Source organism: Pseudorasbora parva, chromosome 3 (assembly GCF_024679245.1).
Source record: "Pseudorasbora parva isolate DD20220531a chromosome 3, ASM2467924v1, whole genome shotgun sequence".
Classification (NCBI taxonomy): domain Eukaryota; kingdom Metazoa; phylum Chordata; class Actinopteri; order Cypriniformes; family Gobionidae; genus Pseudorasbora; species Pseudorasbora parva.
Window position 1 is genome coordinate 12,176,513 of NC_090174.1, and position 26,353 is coordinate 12,202,865.

Below are 26,353 nucleotides of genomic sequence, written 5' to 3' on the forward strand. Positions count from 1 at the left end.
AAACCTATCAGACTGCATGTGATATATATTGTTAAAGCAGTGTGCTTGCAACGTCACAAGGGTTGATATTTGCCTAATGCAATGGCATTATTGCTTTTCCCAGTGTATTTTAGGTGTCCAAACAATTTTGAAGGGTCACTGTACTTTAGACAGTATTGTGTTCTTTAACTGGGTTTGTGTTTAGTGTTCATCTGTCATTGGATCCTCTGGGCATTTCAACACGCGCTTGTGTTGAGATCAGTCAACTCCGCCTCCTGTCTGCCACGCGCTCTCGGTTACTGCTGCTGGATCTGAGCGCGCTGAACTAGCGGCGCTGCACCCGGCATTCGCGCTCTTCTGCTGACACCACGCACTTAATGTAACTATTTAAAACTACCATTTAAAGTGAGATAGAAGACTAGAAATCTAATACGTTTTTGCCGGCATTAGAGAGACCATCGTCAATAGTTCGAGAACACTGAACGATCTGGCAAAAACGAGTATGGACAGTTTTACACTGTGCGGGGAAAAGATGCTAAACATCAAGAAGTTGTGGATATAAACGGACAGAAGAACAGAGCTCATTCCTGATATCCTATGGCTTGAAGGTGAGGTGCATGCTTTACATAAAACTATTGGATTTACTGTTTGATTTAAATGATCAGTGAGATAAGTTACCTTTTTATGTAGCCTAAGTGTTTGCCATTGCCTCTCCGTTTGAACAAACGGATATTGAATAATGTTTTTTTTCTGTAATACATAAAAAAAAAAACGGTTTAATACCTCTTTTTTTCACTTGAGCAACTGAAGTAGAAAGCTCGAGCGTGCACTTATGTCACATTTACGGGAAATAAAACAGCTGTGGTTGCCATAAATTCTGGTATTATTGGATGGAATTGGGCTGCTGTGTATTTTACAGTTCATAAACATAACATTTATGAAATAATAATATACTACTAATAATATAATAATCTCCTTGACCTACTAAAATCTATGATTTTGCTAAAAATATAACATAAAATAACTAAACCTCATAAAATGCAATTTAAACATCCCAATGCACATACAAACAACATGACTAAATAATAATATTTTTTAAATGATTTAGCTTTTTTCACTTAAAACTGTTTTATAAATGCTTCCAACTAGGTAATGTTGCCTTTTTGAATGTAGTAGCCTAGTATAGATTTTGAATTTGTATGGCAATTTATACTTTTTGCTTCCAAAACATACTGTATTTTAAAGTAACATTCAGTTTATTATCTGTTAAATAAAATCCGCTGTCTTTGTTAAAGTAACCCAAAATGATAACAGTTTTTTAAATAGTTTTTCTATTAAAATGATGGGCATTCTTTAAACAGATGTTGCAAAAAGTGGTACAGAGATGTGTGAGTAGAACACAGAATAAGCATTGTTTGATAAACAGAGAGGTGATTAGCAGTTTATGTGAAGCCTGGCATTTTTCCAAGAGGTTTTCCACAGGGGAAAGGACACATTCTGAAGTCTGCTGTTTATTGATTTACAATGACATGATCACTTCCTCTTAATTATCGCTATAGATTATCCACAAACATATTCTGAGATCTACCAAGCTGCCTAACCTTAGACAGTTGGCAAAGTGAGCCAAATGGCTGCCAAGTATAATCTGTGCTAAATCATCATACCGTCAGTATGGTGGTGCTCATATGTTCATGGAGTGCTGGTCCATTTACAGATCGCAGTAGTATTCTGTACTAGTACCTGCTGGTTTAAATATTCATTCCTGCAAGAGTGGATAGTGTGAAATTGACTCAGTCTGACACGAAGAGGAAATATGATAAATGGAATGGTCGGTCTCCATTTCATAACTGATATCTTGGTTAAAATGACCATGTAGCCTATTGAAGAATGCCATTAAACATAAAGTGCATGAGAAATACATGTATATGGGAAAATGAAAGTGACTGAAAACGTCTGAGGGAGATTTTTTTTCTTTTTTCCCTGGGGCTTCTTGCGTGAAGGGGCGTGGCCCTGAGAGCATTTTCTTGACATTTCCCTGGAGGAAGAGGCATACACCATGCACAGACTGCCCTTTTGTTATTTAACAGGCCTGTTTTTAGGAGCTTGCTGAACAGGGGGCAGTGTTTCACAGCAGCTTTCAACAAGAACCTTTGATACCATTGAAAACAAGAAAAAAAGGGAATGAACCATACTAATCTGTGACAGTTAAATTGATCACAAATCTTACTGGTGTTGATGCAAGTTTCAGCTAGAATTAAAGATGTATCAACAAATATCAGAGGTGGTTGGCCATACTGTAAATCTCCATTCCAGATGCTGGGCTCTTACTGCAACATTTAGTATTTGTTTTTATGCACAGACTGAAAATACACCCATGGATTTCTCAGATTTTATGAGAGAAGCAAATAAATGTCTCTCGTTTTATGTTCTTTCTTTGGAAGTGCAGCAAATTATGGTCTAAATAAATTTGGTAGCAGATGTTGGAATAGACATTATTAATGCTGAACACAAGGCGTCCCTGAAATTGGTGTTTCGGAAATTTCGCTACTGTGATTTTAATGGTGACAAAAACTGTACAACTCACAATAGCTGGCTATGTAAGCACTATAATGAAAGTGTAACAAATATCACAGTGGGCAAGACTATGCCCTTATACGATGCCTCTATGTAATCCAGGACATGGCATCTAACTCATAGGAAGACCAAATGTAATTTATTTATTTTTGACTCAGACAAAATCTTGCATGACATTTCTAGCTTTGTTTACCTTGTTGACCACTATGTGATTCTGTTTAATTTAGAAGACAGGGCAGAGATATAAGGGGTTTTAGACCATGACTAATGTTATGGATCATAACCATAGGCAAACTTAAATAATACTGTCTCTAAAATGTGCATGCTTCAGCAAGTGCAGGCCCTGCTGGAGAGTCGTTCAGACATTTTTACAACTATTTTAAACCCAAAACTATGATGCACAAATCTGGAAGAAACTTCTCCTGACTTCTTGTCTAGGATGCACAGCTCTAAAGTTGCATCGGAAGAAATTTTAAAATACAAAATAAAGTATATTTGTTATTTTCATCAAAACTATAATTGTTATACTAATTTAACAGTTAATTATATAAAAATGATTCACTAAAAATCAAATATGATGGTTTTGAAAACCGGATTATACACCAGTGACTTTTGACGAGTCTGTGGCGCAGACCAAGCAGCAACTGACCAAGAGGGACGAGGGCGCCTCTTGGAGCAGTAATGATAATTGTTCAAGTGAAACCGAGGGAGGGATGAGCCATTGTTGAGCCGACTGATTGACGAGCTGAGGTAAAATCATGGGCTCGGCGGCTGGTGATGGAGCCAGGGGATTATCTTGCCAAGCAGTAGCTGGAGACAGGAAGACCCGAGGCAGATTCATGCAGCAGAGTGAAGTTAGGGGAGGAGCCGAGGGACTGAAGGGTACCAGTGGAGGAAGGGGCAGAGGTACTGGCTGTCATTAGTAAAGGAGTTGGGAAAGGGAGGATGGGCGGAATAAGTGGAGATGCAGGAGACATGGAGCCTGGAAGAGACTTGGAGATGAGAGGGACCAGCAGAGACACAGGAGACTTGGATCTGAGAGGGACCAGCAGAGACACAGGAGACTTGGAGATAAGAGGGACCAGCAGAGACACAGGAGACTTGGAGATAAAAGGGACCAGCAGAGACACTGGAGACTTGGAGATGAGAGGGACCAGCAGAGACACAGGAGACTTGCAGCTGAGAGGGACCAGCAGATACACTGGAGATTTGGAGATGAGAGGGACCAGCAGAGACACAGGAGACTTGCAGCTGAGAGGGACCAGCAGAGACACTGGAGACTTGGAGCTGAGAGGTACCAGGAGAGAAACAGGAGACTTGGAGCTAAAAGGGACCAGCAGAGACACATGAGACTTGGAGATGAGAGGGAGATGAGAGGGACCAGCAGAGACACAGGAGACTTGGAGCTGAGAGGGACCAGCAGAGACACAGGTGACTTGGAGATGAGAGGGACCAGCAGAGATATAGGAGACTTGAAGCTGAGAGGGACCAGCAGAGACACAGGAGACTTGGAGCTGAGAGGGACCAGCAGAGACACATGAGATTTGGAGCTGAGAGGGACCAGCAGAGATACAGTAGACTTGAAGCTGAGAGGGACCAGCAGAGACACATGAGACTTGGAGATGAGAGAGACCAGCAGAGATATAGGAGACTTGAAGCTGAGAGGGACCAGCAGAGACACAGGAGACTTGGAGCTGAGAGGGACCAGCAGAGACACAGGAGACTTGGAGATGAGAGGGACCAGCAGAGACACATGAGATTTGGAGATGAGAGGGACCAGCAGAGATACAGGAGACTTGAAGCTGAGAGGGACCAGCAGAGACACAGGAGACTTGGAGATGAGAGGGACCAGCAGAGATACATTAGACTTGAAGCTGAGAGGGACCAGCAGAGACACATGAGACTTGGAGATGAGAGGGACCAGCAGAGATACAGGAGACTTGAAGCTGAGAAGGACCAGCAGAGACACAGGAGACTTGGAGATGAGAGGGACCAGCAGAGACACATGAGATTTGGAGATGAGAGGGACCAGCAGAGATACAGGAGACTTGAAGCTGAGAGGGACCAGCAGAGACACAGGAGACTTGGAGATGAGAGGGACCAGCAGAGATACATTAGACTTGAAGCTGAGAGGGACCAGCAGAGACACATGAGACTTGGAGATGAGAGGGACCAGCAGAGATACAGGACACTTGAAGCTGAGAAGGACCAGCAGAGACACAGGAGACTTGGAGCTGAGAGGGACCAGCAGAGACACATGAGATTTGGAGATGAGAGGGACCAGCAGAGATACAGGAGACTTGAAGCTGAGAGGGACCAGCAGAGACACAGGAGACTTGGAGCTGAGAGGGACCAGCAGAGACACAGGAGACTTGGAGCTGAGAGGGACCAGCAGAGACACTGGAGACTTGGAGCTGAGAGGGACCAGCAGAGACACAGGAGACTTGGAGCTGAGAGGGACCAGCAGAGACACAGTAGACTTGAAGCTGAGAGGGACCAGCAGAGACACATGGGACTTGGGGATGAGAGGGACCAGCAGAGACACAGGAGACTTGGAGATGAGAGGGACCAGCAGAGACACCGGAGACTAGGCACTGGGTGGAACCGGCAGAGACATGAGACTACAGGGATAATCCTTTTCCAAAATCCGCATCAAAAAATTACGAATGCTAGCTGCAGCTCACCCTTGGTAGCAGGATTGTGGGCGGACCATGCCCACCATGGTTACCACCATGCCCACATACTCCACTAGCGCACCCATTGGTATTGACGACATTGCCAGCTTTTGCATCTGGTCAGACTTTTCGTCATGCTCGGGCTCCAGGGCGATGATTTGCTCAGTCTTTGTTTCTGAGGCTCTTGTTTCTCCACGTCTGTGGTGGGCCCAGGTGTTTCATCTGTTAGAGATGTGGGAGGCAATATGCCGGGATTTACACCCGGCTTGTGTCTTCTGCTGGTTAGATCAGTATTAAAGAATGATCTCAACTGTTAAATAAATAACAGACATACAATTTAAAATAATATCAAAATTATCTTATTTTAAACAAACACAGAAAACAGAGATTAAAGATAACCTTAGGTAAGAAATGTACTTTTGCTATGTTAAATAAAATTTCAGTAATATCTTCCAAAGATTTTTTAATTTTGACACATTTTTTCTCTATATACTGTTTATATGGCAACTAGTAAATGCATAAATTTTCGTCATCCTGGCATGTGTGGAAAGTTTTAAACCATGTGTGTTACTTAACTCGCGTAAGGTTTTGCCCTGAAGGGTCAGTTCACTCAAAGAATTGCATCTCTTTCATCATTTTCTTACCCTCATGTCATTCCAAACACTTCTGTTCACCTTCGGAAACACAAATTAACATATTTTTAATATTCTCTCATACATAAAGACAATGTAAAAGTAATCCGTATGATTTGAGTGATTTAATTTAAGTGTTTTGAAGAAACATGATAACTTTATATGATTTAGGAGGTTTAAGCTTAGGCACTTTGTTCAAAGAGCACATCAAGGAGTTGGCCTTGGTTTAATTAGAAGAACAAAAAAAACCAATAACACAACTGGTGTGCATCTTGAGACAAAAAAATATTGTAAGATGTTGTCACGCCCTCACAGTCATCAGTCACTGCCACGCCCACTCGTTCCCCAACACCATCATTCTGAACACCTGGGAACCATCACCAGTCACCACTATATCAACCCAGCCAACCTTCACTCCCATTGTCTGGTCTTGCAACGATTCTACCATTGACTACCTGGCCGTCCAAGAAGCCCTCATCTGTACCCGTCATCATCATCATCATCATCATCATCATCATCATCATCATCATCATCATCATCATCATCATCATCATCTTCTTCATCATTGTCATCATCATCATCATCATCGTCATCTTCAGCTTCATCGTCTGAGTGTCACCCACTTTCTAACTATCACCTGTGTTTGAAAACTCTTTTAATAAACCTTGCACTTGCACTAATCCCTCTGTGTCCTTGTCTGTGTCTGACAGATGTCAGTGAAATATGCTTTTAAGTTAAGACAGCTCAAACATGCATTTTAGTCGGGGACTAGATAGCAGCATTGTCTGTGAAATCGGGCACAAAAATGTTAATAGAAATTATAGAAAACTAGACACACCCTAGCGGCAACAAATGCAATTTGCAATTAGGGTCCTCTAGCAACTTTCCGTTGGATTGCGAGCTTGAAAAACCAAACTCTAGTCAGGCCAATCACATTGTGTGTAGAGTCGGTAGATGGGGTTAACATAATGACGGAGGAGTTGCGCTGGTTCCATGTGAAATCCCTGCTACTTGAAAACAATGAATGCGGCTGCTACTGCTGGAGAACAGCGGCCTTTCAAATTGGCTTTGGCTGGACTTTTTGGTAGAATTGGAGTTAAGCTTTTCTTTGAGAAAAGAACAAAGAACGGCACTTAAGTCATTCTTAATAAAGGGAAGATGTGTTTGGAGTTTTGCTGGCCAGGGGTGCGTTTCCCAAAACCATAGTTGCTAACTAAGTTAGCAACTTCGTTGGTTTCAATGCAATTTCCCATTGCCAACCAACTAAGTTGCTAACAGGTTAGCAACTAAGTTTTGGGAAACGCACCCCTAATGCGGCTCTGTATGTGGCTCAGCCATCTGTAAATGTGCTATAGAAATAAACTTGACTTTGACTTTGACTTTGACTGTATGCTTGACACTCAAGATCAAACATTTAATTTATTTTTGCAAAATTATTTTTCATTTTTGGGTAGACCACGTGTATGTCTCTCAGGGTAACAAAAAATATTATTTACTCACCTCATGTTAAGTGAAAACTTTTTTCCTCCATTTTTTATCCACACTTAAAAAAATGGTAACATCTAAATTAACTGATTTTATTCAAAGTCAAAAATATGTTATCAACAAAAATCAACTGAAAAACATTTATTTATACCACCAAAACTACATCGGGTAGAAATAGCTCTTTAAAGTAACCAGAGGTGGACAGTAGCTAAGTACATTTACTTGATATTTACTTAAGTACACTTTTTGAGTATCTGTACTTTACTGGAGTATTATTTTTTCTGGAAACTTATAACTTTTACTTCACTACATTTGAAAGACAAATATCGTACTTTTTACTCCACTACATTTCTATCTAGGTCGAAAGTCATTTCTGTAGCAACTCTGAAAGTCGGAGGATGATTTTTTCCTTCTTTAAAATGTTTTTTTTTTGTTGTTGTTGCAGACAGTCTATCAGTAATCTCTCTTATAGGGTCATATACATTTCCCCAACTTTTTTTGAACACTGATCAGTTCATAGCAAAATGGAAGAAGACGGTTCTTAGGCACAAGTGTATTGAAACCCATAGCCATATTTGAAAGTATGTTTCAGTAAAAAAAAAAAAAAAAAAAAAAAATATATATATATATATATATATATATATATATATATATATCAAGATTAGTTTAGTTGGCATACACTTGGTGGATGTCTTATAAAATATTAAAAATATAAACATCTGGGAGAAAGAGAAGAGTAAAGTTGGGAGAATATCAGAAGTGTATCAATGTATTGGATCAGCCTTAAAGTGACAGCAGCTTTGTAAAGAGCTTTGTAACTTATATACAAGTGTTTAAATTAGTTTTTAGTTAGTCGTATTCTAGTATGTCAGATGGAGCATCACTGAATGGCTTAAACAATGAAGGCATAATGTGCATTTATACAACAATAATAAAATAATGCATTGGCATAAAAAACTTTTATGCTTAAGTACTTTTGAAAACAAATACTTCTGTACTTGTACTACACTTGTAACAGAGTAATATTTGACCAGTAGTACTTTTACTTTTACTCAAGTAATAGAGTTGTGTACTTTGTCCACCTCTGAAAGTAACAAATGTAGGTTACCACTTTTTGCAGTGCATTACATGAAGTTGTGTGGTTTTCTGGTAAGTCATTAGAAAAAGCACTGATCACATTTGACTATGACCTTTAACTTACAAACTTCACACACAAAAGAAAAATGCTTCATACATGTGTCCAAAGGCTTGATTAATGCGTAACATCTGTTACATGTTAATGGCATGTAGCTAATTACCTTAGGACGCATTCATCATCATGTCTTCGTGTTTTTAATATGGATGAACTTTGCACACTGTCTGCCCTGGATGAATATATGCTGTCTTTAGGCCTTGATTTAACATGCAGTACAAAATTGTCTAAAACGGTCGTCAATATATCAGGTTGCTTTAGTGTCAGCCAACTGTTCTATTAAAATCTCCCTAAAACACTGGCCAGGAAGCCACCTGGGGTATTCCAGACCCACATCATCATTATTCGTTTCATACCGCTTCCCATACTGCCATGGCAGGAGAACTCTTGCTTGACCCTTGAGGGTTGGAGACTCCCTCCTTTATGAAACAGGCAGGGGCTGCTCCAAGACATGGTTGTTAGGATACAGCGTGGACACAGTCCTAATGAGCTCATCTGAGGCTTGTTATGGTGCTTCTCTGCTGCTGCTGCTCTCCAAGAAGCAGACGTTTCCACTGTTTCCCTAATGGTTGCTTCAGAATGAGTGAGTGCTAGAACAGACAGAACTGGAACACTGGAATAATGTGGGTTTGACACACGTTGATGGTTGCATCGTTGTTATCTAACAAACGTTGCTCTGTGTGTTTATTTAATTCAGATTATGTGGAGAAGCACCGTGTTTTTTTCCTTTGAACCGTTGATTACCTGAGGGTGCAGCAGACACTCAGACTGTGGCCTTTGGGTGGATTGATTTTTTTCCATCATGAAATGCCAGAGTAGTAATTTTAGACCAAAGGATAAAAATTTAATCGCAAAATCTTTAATGTGAATTCTGAATTATGTTCAAATATAATGACTTTTCATTGCATTTTTTTTTAAAAGCTCAGAATATTATTATTGATCAGAATAATAGTTTTTGTGTCAAACTGCAAATGTTTCTTTAAAATTGAGGGATTTGTTAGGCCTTTTTTTGTGTGTGTGGAAATCTGTTCATAGAATTTTCCACAATTGTCACATTTCTGGACATGGCATTACTTCAAGGTCAATTGGAGGCTAATTTTACAGTAAGTGCATTTTCAAAAGGGAAATCTTTTCTCTGCAGGCTTCACGGTCCCACTTTATATATTAGGTGGCCATAACTACATCAAAAAATAAGTACAATTGTGTTCCTATTGCAAAACACTTTTGCTGACATTGAGGTGGGATACAGTGGGTCTGGCGTTTCACCATGTGCCCTCCACAAAAATACCAGTTATTACAGTAAGTCTTACTACAATATTTAAACACACACACACACACACACACACACACACACACACACACACACACACACACACACACACACACACACACTACAATGTGTATCTATAATAATTATATGAATTTAGGAGATATCCTGAAATATAAATAGGTATACTCATATACTCATTCAATAATTTTCCAGGGACTCAACCGATGTTATCTGTAATTAAGCTATTATATTGAATTATCATTTAAAGCATTCTTTAAAGATCTTTCCATGTCAAGATATTGGATCCAAATCTGTCATTTAAACATTCATATTGCCTTACCTTTCTGCAAAAGAATTGACATTATATCCTACTGAGGTATTTAAAAACTAAAAATAAAAAGCACAATAGTACCGGTATTACTGCATAATGACCATTATCATAATCTCGTGCTTCCTGCAACCGCTTGTTTAGTAGGGGGAATGTTTATATGGTCCTTCTCAAAAAATTTGCATATGCGATAAAACTTCATTATTTTATATAATGCAATGATAAAAAATAAACTTTCATATATTTTAGATTCATTGCACACCAACTGAAATATCTCAGGTCTTTTATTGTTTTAATACTGATGATTTTGGCATACAGCTCATAAAAACCCAAATCTCAAAAAATTTGCATATTTCATCCGACCAATAAAAGAAAAGTGTTTTTAATACAAAAAAAGTCAACCTTCAAATAATTATGTTCAGTTATGCACTCAATACTTGGTCGGGAATCCTTTTGCAGAAATGACTGCTTCAATGCGGCGTGGCATGGAGGCGATCAGCCTGTGGCACTGCTGAGGTGTTATGGGGGCCCAGGATGCTTCGATAGCGGCCTTAAGCTCATCCAGTGTGTTGGGTCTTGCGTCTCTCAATTTTCTCTTCACAATATCCAACAGATTCTCTATGGGCTTCAGGTCAGGAGAGTTGGCAGGCCAATTGAGCACAGTAATACCATGGTCAGTAAACCATTTACCAGTGGTTTTGGCACTGTGAGCAGGTGCCAGGTAGTGCTGAAAAACCAAATCTTCATCTCCATAAAGCTTTTCAGCAGAGGGAAGCTCCAAAATCCCCTGGTAGCTAGCTGCATTGACCCTGCCCTTGATAAAACACAGTGGACCTACACCAGCAGTGGCTCTGGATGTTTTTACTCCAGACTACTCCCTGGAGCTTCCGCAGGTCCCCCAAGGTCTGGAATCGGTCCATTTTCCTCAGGGGCTGGTCACCTCTTCACGTTGTGCAGCGTTTTTTGCCACACTTTTTCCTTCCCACAGACTTCCCACTGAGGTGCCTTGATACAGCACTCTGGGAACAGCCTATTCATTCAGAAATTTCTTTCTGTGTCTTACCCTCTCGCTTGAGGGTGTCAATGATGGCCTTCTGGACAGCAGTCAGGTCGGGAGTCTTCCCCATTATTGCGGTTTTGAGTAATGAACCAGGCTGAGAGTTTTTAAAAGCCTCAGGAATCTTTTGCAGCTGTTTAGAGTTAATTAGTTGATTCAGATGATTAGGTTAATAGCTTGTTTAGAGAACCTTTTCATGATAAGCTAATTTTTTGAGATAGGAATTTTGGGTTTTCATGAGCTGTATGCCAAAATCATCAGTATTAAAACAATAAAAGACCTGAAATATTTCAGTTGGTGTGCAATGAATCTAAAATATATGAAAGTTTAATTTTTATCATTACATTATGGAAAATAATGAACTTTTATAACATATGCTAATTTTTTGAGAAGGACCTGTATATATAAGGCTGCACGCACTGTATTTTCTGTCCTAGTAACTTAATCCATCTAGGACATGCAGGGGAAATGGTGTGTGTGTGTGTGTGTTTTTTTTTTTTTCAAAACAGTATTAAATGGAAGTTTTTTAACTCAGAGATTAAGAAAATTGCTTATTGATTTTGACTTTTCAGTACTGATAGTGCCCGTTTTTCTAGCTGACATGATATAGAAGTTTAGAAGGTCAATTGTGCACTTATAGAAATATAGTGTCGTATATGACATATAGTCTTAGGGCTAATTGATTACGTAGATATTTAATTATTCCTTAGTTTAGTTTGACAAAATACATGCTTATATAAAAGACCTTGTATAGTTCTATAATACAGTTGTAAAGTATCAATATCTTTTTGAGTGTGTTAAATATTATAGCATAATTACCATTATTATAATCTCATACTTCCAACAGCTTGTTTAATGAAAAAGCCATTTACATTAACCTTCTGTGTCAAGGTTTCTAGGGTGCATCTGGCATTTAGCAACCGTTTTGGAAAACAATTCACCTCAAGATCACATGAAAGCAGAGAACTGGATAGCCATCATGTCTGTGTAACATGCAGGGTCAGCAAGGGTGACGTCTATTATATTGAATCAAATTGACTGTTTGTGGTTAAATGTTAAGATTTCCACCTTTTCACACAGGTCACTGTGCATCATTGTATGTTCAGCTACAGCTCCATGTTCAACTGTGGCAGTAAAAAGACATTCAAAATATGTCTAGGATGAATGCAGCCATACATGTCTTCTGCAAATGCCCATATGTATGATATTATGAAGGAGCAGGTGGTTTTTCAAATTTAATTTCAAGATCAATCGGTTGAAAGGATCCATTTTTAGTATCCATTTATCTTGTAAAGTGTGTCTTATCATATATTAATAGAATGTAAAATTTAAGACCTCCGACTTTTTCCTCATTTTCTTGGTTGTGTTTAAAATCTGCATGTTTTTTTTTTTAGAGCTGTGTGTATGCTACCTTTTTTATACGTGGCGATTTAGAGCATATCCGTATATTTGTGCACAGAGACTTTTTATATATCTCTGTGTTTGTGTGTTTGGAGTACAAAGTGTATCAGCCGGAACGTCAGAAAACCATGACTCCCAATCATTCATCAAGGTTTAGCACCTGCAGAATTATCCTCTCTGTGTATCTCGATACGGTGATTTTTGCAAAGCCGTGTCATTTCAATTGGGAAAGACTGTCAGTCAAGAGGTTTAAATATTGAATGGACTGGTAACTTAATCCACCTAGGACATACGGGGGAAAATGGTGCTGTCAGTTGGTTTTCAGAAACACTTTGCTTACTATACAGACTTTATAAGGATGTTTTTATACTCAAAGATTTAAGAAAATTGCTTATTGATTTTGCACTACTGATAGCCCATTCATATCTAGCTTTAAAGAAAACAGAAATGTACTGTAGATAGAAAAAATGAAGTGATCCTTCCTAACATTCATTTTGTGTATATATATATATATATATATATATATATATATATATATATATATATATATATATATATATATATATATATATATATATATATATATCAAACAAAAAAGCATGTTTAATTTAACTTATTAAAGTCATGCATTAACAGTTTGTAAAAAAAAGAAAAAAGAAGAAGATATAGTGAAATACAACCAAACAGTTTGGGTTCCCTTTAGCTTTCGTTCTATTTTTAGTCCTTGCAACGGAAGTCAGTGGGATGATTTGCTTTCACTTTGGAGACCAAAATATTTATAATGAACAAAAGACACTGAATAATTCAAACACACTAAAAACAGCTTTGTACTTTGATACTATAATGCCAAATCTTGAGGTAGACCCAGTACATATTAGATATCAGTGATATAGAACCTGACAGTGTCAACTCTGATATAACTTAAGGCACTATGAAATTTCCAGAGTCAAGGTTAATCTGTTCGGTGACCTTCTATATAAGGGTGCCTTCTTGTTTAGGTAAAAGGTTGTGTGTCAGACAAGGTGATATATTTCATACTACAGCTCGCTCTTATATACTGCATATTTACTATGAATGACTATTACGATTTTTCTTAATCGCTTTGGCACTTTTTTTAGAAACAGTTCAGTTTTCAGTTGTTGTTACTCACCCAAAACATTTAAGTCAATGCTAGTGCCACACTGGTCAAAATCTTTAGATGTTTTTTTTCATCATGGAAATATTTGTTATAATACAACATTTTTTTTTTTTTTCTGTTGACACAAATTGCTTTCTGGGGTTTGTTCTTTGTACGTCGCTAACTCAGTTAGCTGGATTTGACTGTTGATGATTTGGCTTGATCTTGGATTGTTTGGTTCTTCGAAGCTCATTCTGGACTTGCTGTCATAGCAACAGGTCCGTTAGCTTAAACCTGATCGGGAGCAGCTTATTTCATGTGAACAGGATTAGATTGCATCTTGAGGTGATACTTAAAATCTGTCACAGCCACTGCTACTTTATTACAAGAGTTCATTACTGAAACAGGGGCAATATTAATACTAAAAAAATAAATAATTATATACGTTTTTTTGAAAATAATATTTTAATGTTGTGTAAAATTTGTGTATAATACTATAGAGACAGTCACTTGATTGAGATATTTATTAGTGAATTGTGATGGAATAATTACTTTATAGTTGTATTGGAGGTTTACACACATTGTGCAGGTAATCTTTGTCGTGCATTAATGTGAGTGATGATGGATAATATGGGAGTGGCTTGATGCAGCGCAAGAGATGCAGATAATTTGATCTTGACTGTTAAGAAACTTTAATTAATATTGTCACATAACAAATTTGCTTCAAATTGAATTAAAAATTAAATTACAACATTGAAATAAAAATGTAAAGTGTGTACAAATATTATAAAATCGTGAATATAAATAATTAGGAATCATGTTAATCAAAACAGTGCACATTTAATTCATCTAACTTTATGTTGGTTTGGTCATTTGTCTGTTTCCTTATAAAGGTCCAGAAATTATCTTTTTATTCTTTTTTTTTCTTTGACAAGTTTTTTTTGCCAGGTGGCTTTTTTAATTATATGATGTCATCACGTTGTCTTGATTCCAGCCAATCGCTGCATTGCTGATCTTGTTTTCGTGTATCGATGCATCTGCCCTCTTCAGGGAACACAGGCACGAGCAGTGATCTCAGATAATTTAATCCAGATATAATCCAATCCGCAAATTTGCATGAAGAACCAAATTAGCCAGAGATCAGTTATCACGATTAAAAGATCTGGGATCTGTCAAATCATCTTGGATGTATTAAGCGATGTACGAAGAACGAGCCCCTGTTCTGTACTATGATGCCAGTTGTGTCGAGTTGAATGCTCATGTGTATCACACTGAGCTTTTTACTGTAAATAAAGATTCAGACAGTCAAATTTGACTGGGAAAAGTCAATGTAGTAATCAAAAAAATGAATATTTGTATTTATACATTACATTTGTTTTTTAAGAAGTGTGTTACACGTAATGTCACTGTCGGGAACACAAAGGAAATGGTGCGAGGACACGTGTAGGAGAAGTGATAATTTATTTACAAAACAAAACATAACTAGAAAACAAAACCCACAAGGCCAAATGCCCAATTTTTCAGTTTTTGATTTGATTGTGTATATATATGATTCTTCACTTCATGATTGTGTCCCACGTGCTGTTGATTCTTCACAAAATATTACAGTTTCATATCATTATGTTTGAAGCCTGAAATGTGGCAAAAGGTCGCAAAGTTCAAGGGGGGCGAATACTTTCGCAAGGCACTGTGTATATATATTTATATACACAGTGTATATGTATACATATATACAATACAGGCCAAAAGTTTGGACACATTACTATTTGTAATGTTTTTTAAATAAATTTCTTCTGCTCATCAAGCCTGCATTTATTTGATCAAAAATACAGAAAAACAAGTAATATTTTGATATATTATTACAATTTTAAATAATTGGTTTTCAATTTATTATACTTTAAATGATCATTTATTTCTGTGACGCAAAGCTGAATTTTCAGTATCATTCCTCCAGTCTTCAGTCACATGATCCTTCAGAAATCATTCTGATATGATGATTCATTTTCAAAGTGGAACCAGTTCTGCTGCTTAATGTTTTTTTTTTTTTTTTTTCACAACCTGTGATACTTTTTTTTTTTTTTTTATAATACTTTGATGAAGAAAAAAAGACAAAGAAAAGAAGCAAATGTTTCAAAAATAAAAATATTTTGTAACAACAATATACACTACTGGTCAGTAATTTGGGGTCAATCTTTTTTTTTCTTCTTTTTTTAAATTAAATCGATTTTATTCAGCAAGGATGTGTTAAATTGATAAAAAATAATAGTAAAAGAGATTTATATTAATTGAAAATATGTTTTTATTTTGAATAAATGCAGTTCATTTGAACCTTTTATTCATCAAATATATTAGGCAACAGAACTGTTTCTAACACTCATAATACATCAGAATATTAGAATGATTTCTGAAGGCTCATGTGATAGACTGGATGTCATGTGACACTGAAGACTGGAGTAACGATCCTGAAAATTCAGCTTTGCATCACAGAAATAAATGATAATTTAAAGTATAATAAATTAAAAACCAAATATTTTAAATTGTAATAATATATCACAATATTAAAAAAGAAATTTTGTATTTTTGATCAAATAAATGCAGGCTTGATGAGCAGAAGAAACTTCTTTCAAAAACATTACAAATAGTAATGTGTCAAAACCTGTACTTAGCCTGTACTGGCCGAAGTTGAAGTTTCTGTGCTCTCCTCTAAGGTTGAATAAAGCAGACCGAAGTTTGTGAAGTGTTCACTAGTGGTGCTGAAAACTGAAATTTAATCCAATCAAGATTAGAGGAATGTTTGTTTTGATATTATTTATTTTGTATATAAGAACTAATAAGAAGAAAAAGACAAAAAAGACACTCAATCTCCACACACAGCTATCATATGGATTCGTAATACCTGGAAATAGCACACAAGGCATTTGAAAAAAGATCAGCCTGAGGGTGAGCTGTATACATAATGTTGTTGTGAACCTTTTTAAGGGCTTCCTGTAGCTGTACAAATGGAGCATAGCTCTACCAACTACATGGTCATGACATCGGCTCCCAGATCACATAATGAACCTTGAATGCTCTGTAAGTGGCTTGAGTGCATCAGAAAATGCTGTGCTCTCCTCTGAGGTCGAATTTTGGAACTAAAATTAGATTTGAATGCAGGTGGGGATATGTTTAAGGTTATGGGGACAGGTTTGATAGACAGATAGATGGACAGACGGACAGAAAGACTGATCGAGCGATCAGTAGATAGGTTACAAGTAATGACATCTGTAATGCTAATATTGTGTCACATTTGTTTCTGTGCAGCTATTCATTAATGATGAAACATTATATTAAAATATTACTTGGAATATTACAGCTTTTTAATTTATATTGCAGTAAATAAAACTCACAGGAATTTAGTTCTATATAAAGCAACATACTTCAGGTTTTTTAAAAACATGAATGAATGAATGAATGAATGAATGAATGAATGAATGAATGAATGAATGAATGAATGAATGAATGAATGAATGAACGAATGAATGAATGAATGAATGAATGAACACTCTAAATAATGCTTGGTTATTTTTTAACCCAAAATGCTGGGTTAAGACTGTTGGGTAATTTTTGTTGGTTTATTTGATCACATTTTAAACACCATTGGGTAGTTTTAAATTTCCAGTCGTTGGGTTAAACCTGCTGGGTCGCAATGCTTGGTTGATTCTACCCAGCGCTTGGTTGTTTCACTTGCTTCCAGCCTTGATTCGTTTAAATTCACTCCCAAACTGTCATTTTGAAAGGACAAAGCAAAAGGCAAAGCCACTGGTTTCAGATGTTTTAAGATAAGTTCATATATTTTCATTAATAATCATTTTAATTAGCATAATTATCTTTTTTTTTTCTTCTTCGCGGCAACAATTCATATTAACATGAACGTTACATGACGTTAAGACGACAAAAGTTTTACCTTAGAATCCGATGCAATGTAGCCAACGTTACTAAATCGTGTTAGTTTAGGTAAGTTAGGCGTGTGAGACGATAGATTAATAAAGTTTGTGATTACACGGAACCATGATCCCCTTATGAAAATTAACCATGGTTTTATGTAGGGATGTCACAATTACCGGTACTTCGCTACTACATACTGAAATTTTAATAATGTGACAATAGCATCGACTCACAAGTAGACTATATTCGGTCCCGCAGCTGCGTTCAGTCGCATCACGCAGGGCTCACTCACTGTAGTCGAATATAGTGTTGAATATATATTAAATACTATTCCATGTTTCCATGTTTTGCATCTCTGTGTGAATGACGGGGGCGCCACACACTCTCGCTGTCTTTTTAGCCTCTGGCCGTGTCACTGAGGACATGAGAATGTACCGTTTTATTTGAGAAAACTGTCTTATCATGAACACAGACACTTAAAGGTCACGACAACCCGTCAAAATAAAAGTTCGATTTAAACGTGAATAAATTGACAGAATATATTACACTCTAAAATGGCTGGGTTTAAAAACAACCCAATTGGCAACCCAGCGCTGGGTAAATATTGGACAGAACACATGCTGGGTTAAATTAACCCAGTGGCATTTTAACCCAGCAGGCTGGGCTGTTGAGAAAACCCAAAATGTAGTCAATTGTTTACCATTAATTGATTTGCTATTCTGGGTTATTCTTGCTGGGTTGTTCTTAAAAAATCTCCTGTGCATTAGCCTACTGTAAAACTAGACAATCATGAAAGAACAAATGAAGAATGCATGTTTAAAATAATAATTTTTATTGCTTGACAAATGGTACAATAAACAAATGTGTTAAAATTGGCAACAATGACAACTACAAACCTAATATATTCTGTCAATTTATTCACGTTGAAATCGAACTTTTATTTTGCCGTGACTTTGAGTCTCTGTGTTCATGATATGACACGCGCCCCGTCATTCACATAGAGACGCAAAACATGGAAGAGTAACGTTAATATTTAAGTAGTATTTAATATACACAGACAATCATATAAATTCGGCTACAGTCTGGAGCCCTGCGTGACACGACTGAACGCAGCTGCGGGACCGAATATAGTCTACTTGTGAGTCGATGCTATACAGATACTATCGTCACATTTTTAACATTTCAGTATGTACTTGGTACCGAAGTACCGGTACTTGTGACATCCCTACATACAACCATGTTTAATTTTCGTAAGGGGATCATGGTTCTGTGTATTTAAAAACTGTATTAATCTATCGTCTCACATGCCTAACTTACCTAAACTAACACTAGTCAGTATTGCATCGGATTCTGACGTAAAACTTTTGTCGTCTTAACGTCATGTAAGCTTATGAATTACTGCCGCGAAGAAGGAAAAAAAAACTATAATTATGTTAATTAAAATTAAAATTATTATTAATGAAAATATATGAACTTATCTTAAAACATCTGCAACCAGTGGCTTTGCCTTTTGCATTGTCCTTTCAAAATGACAGTTTGGGAGTGAATTTAATCGAATCAAGGCTGGAAGCACGTGAAACAACCAAGCGCTGGGTAGAATCAACCAAGCATTGCGACCCAGCAGGTTTAACCCAACGACTGGAAATTTAAAACTACCCAATGGTGTTTAAAATGTGATCAAATAAACCAACAAAAATTACCCAACAGTCTTAACTCAGCATTTTGGGTTAAAAAATAACCCAGCATTATTTAGAGTGTAGGTTTGTAGTTGTCATTGTTGCCCATTTTAACACATTTGTGTGTTGTACCATTAGTCAAGCAATAAAAATGATTGTTTTAACAGTCTAAACATGCATTCTTCATTTGTTATTTCTTGTCTAGTTTTACAGTAGGCTAATGCACAGGATAAATTTTAAGAACAGCCCAGCAAGAATAACCCAGAATAGCAAACCCATTAATGGTAAAATTGACTACATTTTGGGTTTTCTCAACAGCCCAGCCTGCTGGGTTAAAATGCCACTGGGTTAATTTAACCCAGCATGTGTCCAATATTTACCCAGCGCTGAGTTGCCAATTGGGTTGTTTTTAACCCAGACATTTTTAGAGTGAATGCAGTTGCTTTAGAGATATATCTTTTGCTGACAGCTTCTCACCTTGTAGCTTCTGCGTAACCGCTTGAATGGCTGTTAGACAGAAAATTAAACATTGTCTGCAAATGTCTCGGTTGAATGGATTTGTTATATTATTTATTGGATGGTTATGATTTCTAGCATATTATTCTATACCCAATTTACAATTTAAGATTAGCTGTTTCTGCTTCCCTTGAGTATTTCTCATCTGGGTCTGAATTTAAGGCTTGTGAAATGTTAGTGCTCCTCCTGTGAAATAGGCATTGTCAGTGAATTGGCTGCCTGCATTTGTGCTAAATTACCTGGCTATAGCTTTTAAAGGGAAAATTGCCTCTTGGTTAAATATATAAGATGTGGTGCTTGGTGGTGTTATATTACAGGTTGAGGGGCTTGCTCTGGCCCTCTGAATCCAAGCTTTATAAACATAATTAATGAAGCCTCCTGAGGATCTTGTGAATCATCCACCAGCAATGCAGCAGACTATCATTGATACCACTTAAGGCTCAAACTGACCTTAGTCATGCAGAAAAAAGAGGGGGAAAAAACACCTTAAAAGGGGAGTTTAGAGTTGAGCATCCAAGCATAAGGACGGGTTAACATGCAATAAATCCCCTGACATTGTCTCTTCTTTTTTATTCTATATATGTGACCTGTGCTGGCAAAAGGAGTTGGAATGCGCATGAGCTACAAGCAAAACATGTGAAAAATGTCAATTTTTACGTTTTCACAAAAATGTGTTCATTAAGTACTCATTTAGCGAGCTCAATGCTCCAGATAGCTATTCAACATTTGTACGTTTTCTGAGAGGAGTACCTTCCCTTGCGCTGACTAACTGGTCCGACACGTGTGCACTAAGATGCCTCAAATAGCCTGCAATCCTGATATACACATACACAGAATCATAGTATTTCAAGATATCTGTCATGGCCAGTGTCTATGCAGCATTATCTGTTATGTCTTATGTGAACATTGATGTGTAACATTAATTTATATCTGTGGTACAGTAGGTATTATAGCCTATAGGCTGTCTGTTTCATTAATGTAAAAAAAATATAGTTGTTTTTTTTTTTTTTTTTTTTTTTTACAATCTAGGCTAGAGTTAGGGTTGGAATGAGTCTAACTGTGTCAAAGGTATTTTTGGCTTGTCTTAAAGCGACTTTCAGAGAGAGCCCCAGACACAGAACACACTCGACTTACACACTCGAGATACTTTATCATGTTTGGATGATAAAGTCCCAGATGAGATGTTTTCCAAGACAACACAGCAAGACATGAGCACTCAAATATACTCCATGCTTCTCGATATTGTGGGTTTTGTAAAATGTATATTTTGAAGTAGATTGTACAGTATCATTGCATGATCATAGATTACATAAAGTATGGATATAGTTTTTTATCACAGTATACATAATATGCAAAGGGGTACCTGAATGTTCAGGACACTTTTTTTATCTGTACAGAAATAATTGTTTTATAATAAAGTGCATAATTTTGACCCTGGACCACAAAACTAGTAATAAGTTAAACAATTATTTTTGGATTTATACATAATCTGAAAGTTGAATAAATACGTTTTCCATTGATAAAACTGTTTGTTAGGGCAGGACCGTATTTTGTTGAGATAAAATTTGAAAATCATAGGGTGCCAAAAAAATCTACATGAGAAAAAATGCAAAAGTTGTCCAAATTAAGTCCTTAGCAATGCATATTATTACTAATAATAACCGTTTGATATATTTATGGTAGGTAATTTTCAAAATGTTATCATTGAACAGGATCTTTACTTAATATCTATCTATTAATACTTCATTATTTTGACCCATATTGTTGGCTATTGCCACAAATATACCTGTTCAACTTATGATTGGTTTTGTGGTCCAGGGTCACATATACTCTTATGAGTCACATCATTTTTTCTTCTTTGAAAATACTTTGGCTAGTGATGAGACACAAAGCATGTTTAGTGTTGTTTCCATAGCAACCAAGTAACTCAAAGATACATCCTAGAAGCCAGCACACCAACCCATTTTAGGAATTCACTACATGACTTTAAAATGTGAACAGATTTCAATCACTAAGCAGACGACTTTGTAAATGGTTACAGAGAAAGACTGGGCTTCCTAGACTAAATTATGGGGGATAACACCACCAACTACTTTCAAGATATTCAGAAACAAAACAAACTGATACAGAAACATGTGCTTAGTTACATGCTATCAAACATGTTTAATATTTTTAAAATATGAAAGTTTAATTTTTATCATTACATTATGGAAAATAATGAACTTTATCACAATATGCTAATTTTTTGAGAAGGACCTGTAACAACCAAATGTACATCTCAGACACTAATAACCCTGAGGTTATTTATGTTAACATAAATTAAATGACCTTACATCCGTACATTTAAAACATTTACAAAATACCTTCAGTTAGTTGCATGTTTTCCACTTAAATTCAGTGAGCCACTACAAAAATGTATGTACATGTGGATTTATGTTTTGAATCTTTCTTCACAGATGACAGTTTTACAGCTGGTTCCAGCTTTGGAAGCACACTTTGTCCCCTCAGGAATAATCCTCACAAAAAAACCTGTTGAGTAAATCAGACAACAACTATTTTAGAAATTGGAGAACCAAATCAAACAGTTCAAAAATTAAATAACATACTACAAAATAATATATAAATAAAAATAAAATGCACAACTGTGGCAAACTCATGTTACATGATTGCACATGTACCTTTCAATGAGTTCTAATGTGGCACTGGCTGACTCTTGGTATTCAATGTTAAAAACAAAGAAGATGCTGAAAAACACAGAAAATCTGCTCAACAATACAATGTGTGTCACTTTCCACTCAATGCTGATCATCAACTTAGATGAATTTAGAAGGCTCCTGAAATATGAACTCACCATAAAAACTACTAAAACATTAATTATTTACCATATATTTCATACTTACCATGCATGATGAGCCTTGGTGTGACTAGTAGATGTAAATCATTTCCCACTGACATTCGGGTTGATGTTCTTCAAAATTTGCTCTATGTTAGTGTTATTTTGTATTAAAAAAAGTTTGTTGGCGAAAAGGCAAATTGGAAAGTTTGCATCTGCACATTGAGGCAAAGCCTGACTAACTAAGAAAAATTAGTTGTTTATCAACAAGAGTTAAATTGCTGATAAATGCAGTTACTCCAGGAAAACATTTCTACACAAAGGGATATTAAGTGAGGAGTTGTGAGGAGAGGCAAAAAAACTTACTAATCAGGGGCCTGTTCTTCGTACCTCACTTAATACATCCAAGATGATTTGACAGATCCCAGATCTTTTAATCCTGATAACTGATCTCTGGCTAATTTGGTTCTTCAAATGAATTTGCGGATTGGATTAAAATATCTGGATTAAATTATCTGAGATCACTGCTCGTGCTTGTGTTCCCTGAAGAGGGCAGATGCATCGATACTCGAAACCACAATCAGCAATGCAGCGATTGGCTGGAATCAAGACAACGTGATGACATCATATAATTAAAAAAGCCACCTGGAAAAAAACTTGACAAAGGAAAAAAAATAACCTTTATAAGGAAACAGCCAAATGACCAATCCAACATAAAAGTTAGATAAATTAAATGTGCACTGTTTTGATGAACATGATTCCCAATTATTTATATTCACGATTTTATAATATTTTTACACACTGTACATTTTTATTTCAATTTTGTAATTTCATTTTTTAATTCAGTTTGAAGCAGATTTGTTATATGACAGTATTAATTAAAGTTTCTTAACGGTCAAGATCATATGATCTGCATCTCTTGCTGCATCAAGCCACTCCCATAATATCCGTCATCACTCACATTAATCGAAATGAATGCATGACGCAGATTAACTGCACAATGTGTGTAAACCTCCAATACAACTATAAAGTAATTATTCAATCACAATTCACAAATAAATCTCTAAATCAAGTGACTGTGTCTATAGAATTATACGCAAATTTTATAACAATTTTGTATTACAGAAGCAAATCTTAACTTGATTTAGGATTCTTATCCTATCTTACAAGATCATTTTATCTAGGAAATCTTAAACCACTCAATCGAGTTGGGTTATCAACTGTCAGGTCCGTTACCAAGAAACCAATTACTCGCAAATTGCTTCTGAGGTAAATCTAAAATCAAAATGGGGAAACAACAGCGTGCTTTTAATTCCAGTGCGACAGAAATTGATATTTTGATAAGCTCCGTTGAAAAGTTAAAGCCTGTTTTATAAATCACCTTTTGCACACAAAAAAGGAAAAGAAAGAAAGAAAGAAAGAAAGAAAGAAAGAAAGAAAGAAAGAAAGAAAGAAAGTTTTCAAAATTGTCAAATGTAGGGACCGTCTCTAAAGTTACATACGACATTGCTACACATTTCTAACTTCAATAGCATTTGAACGGAATGACTGTCTTACAGTATCAAAGCAATCTGTAAAGTGTTCATCTGGGTGTCAGCTATGATACACACCTTTTACATATTCCGTTCAAATGCTAATGAAGTTAGAAATGTGTAGGTATACCAATGTATGTAAGTTCAGAGGCAGTCCTTAAATTTGCAGATATCGAACGTCCAGCGTCAAAGCAACTTTCCGGAAGCAGCGCCGGTAGGCTAATGCTCTGTAACGGTTCGTTGGCCTTTGTAATGTTGGTCGCAATTTGTCAACTAACTGCAAAATCATGTGTCCTGGGAGTCTGTCATTATTTATAAGCATTGTACCAGCAAAGCGTATAGCACATTCTCTGGGTCCTCAAAGTCTTCACCATCAAAACTTCGCTGCTCTTCATCTTATATAATTAATAAATGTAACACTCTCGAAAAATGATTTTTTTTACTGTGATTTTTACCGCTGGATTTCAAAAAGGTTTGAAGTTAGAACACCAATGGGGTTTTCTTAAAGTTAAGTTAATGCTTTTATGATTTTTTGTCGAGTTAGGATGCTTCTGTAATACCCGTTTCCTATCCAGAGTTAAGATAAGATTATGCATTTAAGAAATGCCATTCTGTTATAGCCTTTGTCATGGTTACCAAACAGATACGATAGGATTCTAAAGTTAACATCTTTCTGTAATACGTCCCCAGGATGAGCGTCGAAGAACCAAACAATCCGAGATTATGCCAAATCGTCAACAATCACGCACGAACGTACGAAGAACAGGCCCCAGTAATTTACCATTAATATTACAGTTATTTCCATTTATGGGCGCTGAAATTAATGTACTGTAGTTTATTATTAGTGCAGCATAACCTCATCTCATATTACGGTAAAATACCTTTCAATGATGTTAAAGCTAAATACTAGCGATTTTACAGTTCTTTACCCAGAAATCTACAGCAAGGTTTAACAGTGCACTGGATGTGGACTTAAATAGATTATTCTCTTATGCACAGTAAGCAAAGCTAACATTCAGCACATTCTATGACCTTCATTCCACACACATAATAATATGGGAATAATAAGGGGAATAAGGGAACTAGTGATGAATCAAACATAAAATGACGTAAAACAACAGATAAAAAATAGTGAGGTAGTCCTCAGACCCAATGTTTTTTTACAGTAATATTTTTGAAAAATAAGTTGTGGGGAAAGGTTCTGACTGAATGAACTGCATATACACAGATCAGGCATAACATTATGACCACTGACACAGTGTGAACAACACTGGTTATCTCTTCATCACCGCACCTGTTAGTGGGTGGCATATATTAGGCCATAAGTGAACATTTTGTCCTCAAAGTTGATGTATCAGTAGCGGGAAAAATTGGCAAGCATAATTATTTGAGCAAGTTTGACTAGGGACAAATTGTGATGGCTAGATGACTGTGTCAGAGCATTTTCAAAACTGCAGCTCTTGTGGGGTGTTCCCGGCCTGCAGTGGTCAGAATGGACCATGGAGCAATAGAAAAAGGTGGCCTGGTCTGATGAATCACATTTTCTTTTACATTAAGTGGATGGCTGTGTGCGTGTGCATCTCTTACTTGGGGAACGCATGGCACCAGGACGCACTGTGGGATGGTGGCAATCTGGAAAAGGCAGTAGGATGCTTTGGGTAAAGGTCTGCTGGGAAACCTCGGGTCCTACCTTCCATGTGGATGTCACTTTGACAGATACCACCTACCTAAGCAATGTTGCAGACCATGTTCACCCTTTCATGAAAACAGTACTCCCTGGTGCATGTGGCCTCTTTCAGCAGGATAATGTGCCTTGCCACTTACCAAAATGTTTTTTTTTTTTGCTTTGTTTTTCAAAATGTCACTGTTTTTTTAAATTATGTTTCTATTTAAACATGCACTAGACTTTACTGTTGTTCTGTGTATCACTCTTTTGTCTTGCTGCTTTTTATCCTCTTGTGCATAAGTGCTGTGTTTTTTATGATGGCATGTCAAGAAGACTCAGCCTTTTTTTCATTTATTAGCACTGTGGCTCTATATTAGAATGGGCTAACAGTGTGTGGTGTCTCACAGTTGTAAAGGCAAAAATGCATTCTGTTCGAATGGCTCCATTGGCATGTATCTCATCCTACTAATGACATAAATGATTTCATGATACATGT

At 36.7% G+C, this 26,353-nt stretch overlaps 1 protein-coding gene across 2 annotated transcripts in view; it reads left to right on the top strand.

Annotated features, from left to right (window-relative positions):
* The first annotated feature begins 289 nt into the window (after positions 1 to 289).
* Positions 290 to 26,353, top strand: part of drd2b (dopamine receptor D2b) — a 70,844-nt gene continuing 44,780 nt past the window's right edge. For both annotated transcript variants that reach the window (XM_067439952.1, XM_067439953.1), the window contains exon 1: positions 290 to 587. The gene's annotated coding sequence lies outside the window, so the exon portion shown is untranslated. The remainder of the gene's footprint in view (positions 588 to 26,353) is intronic.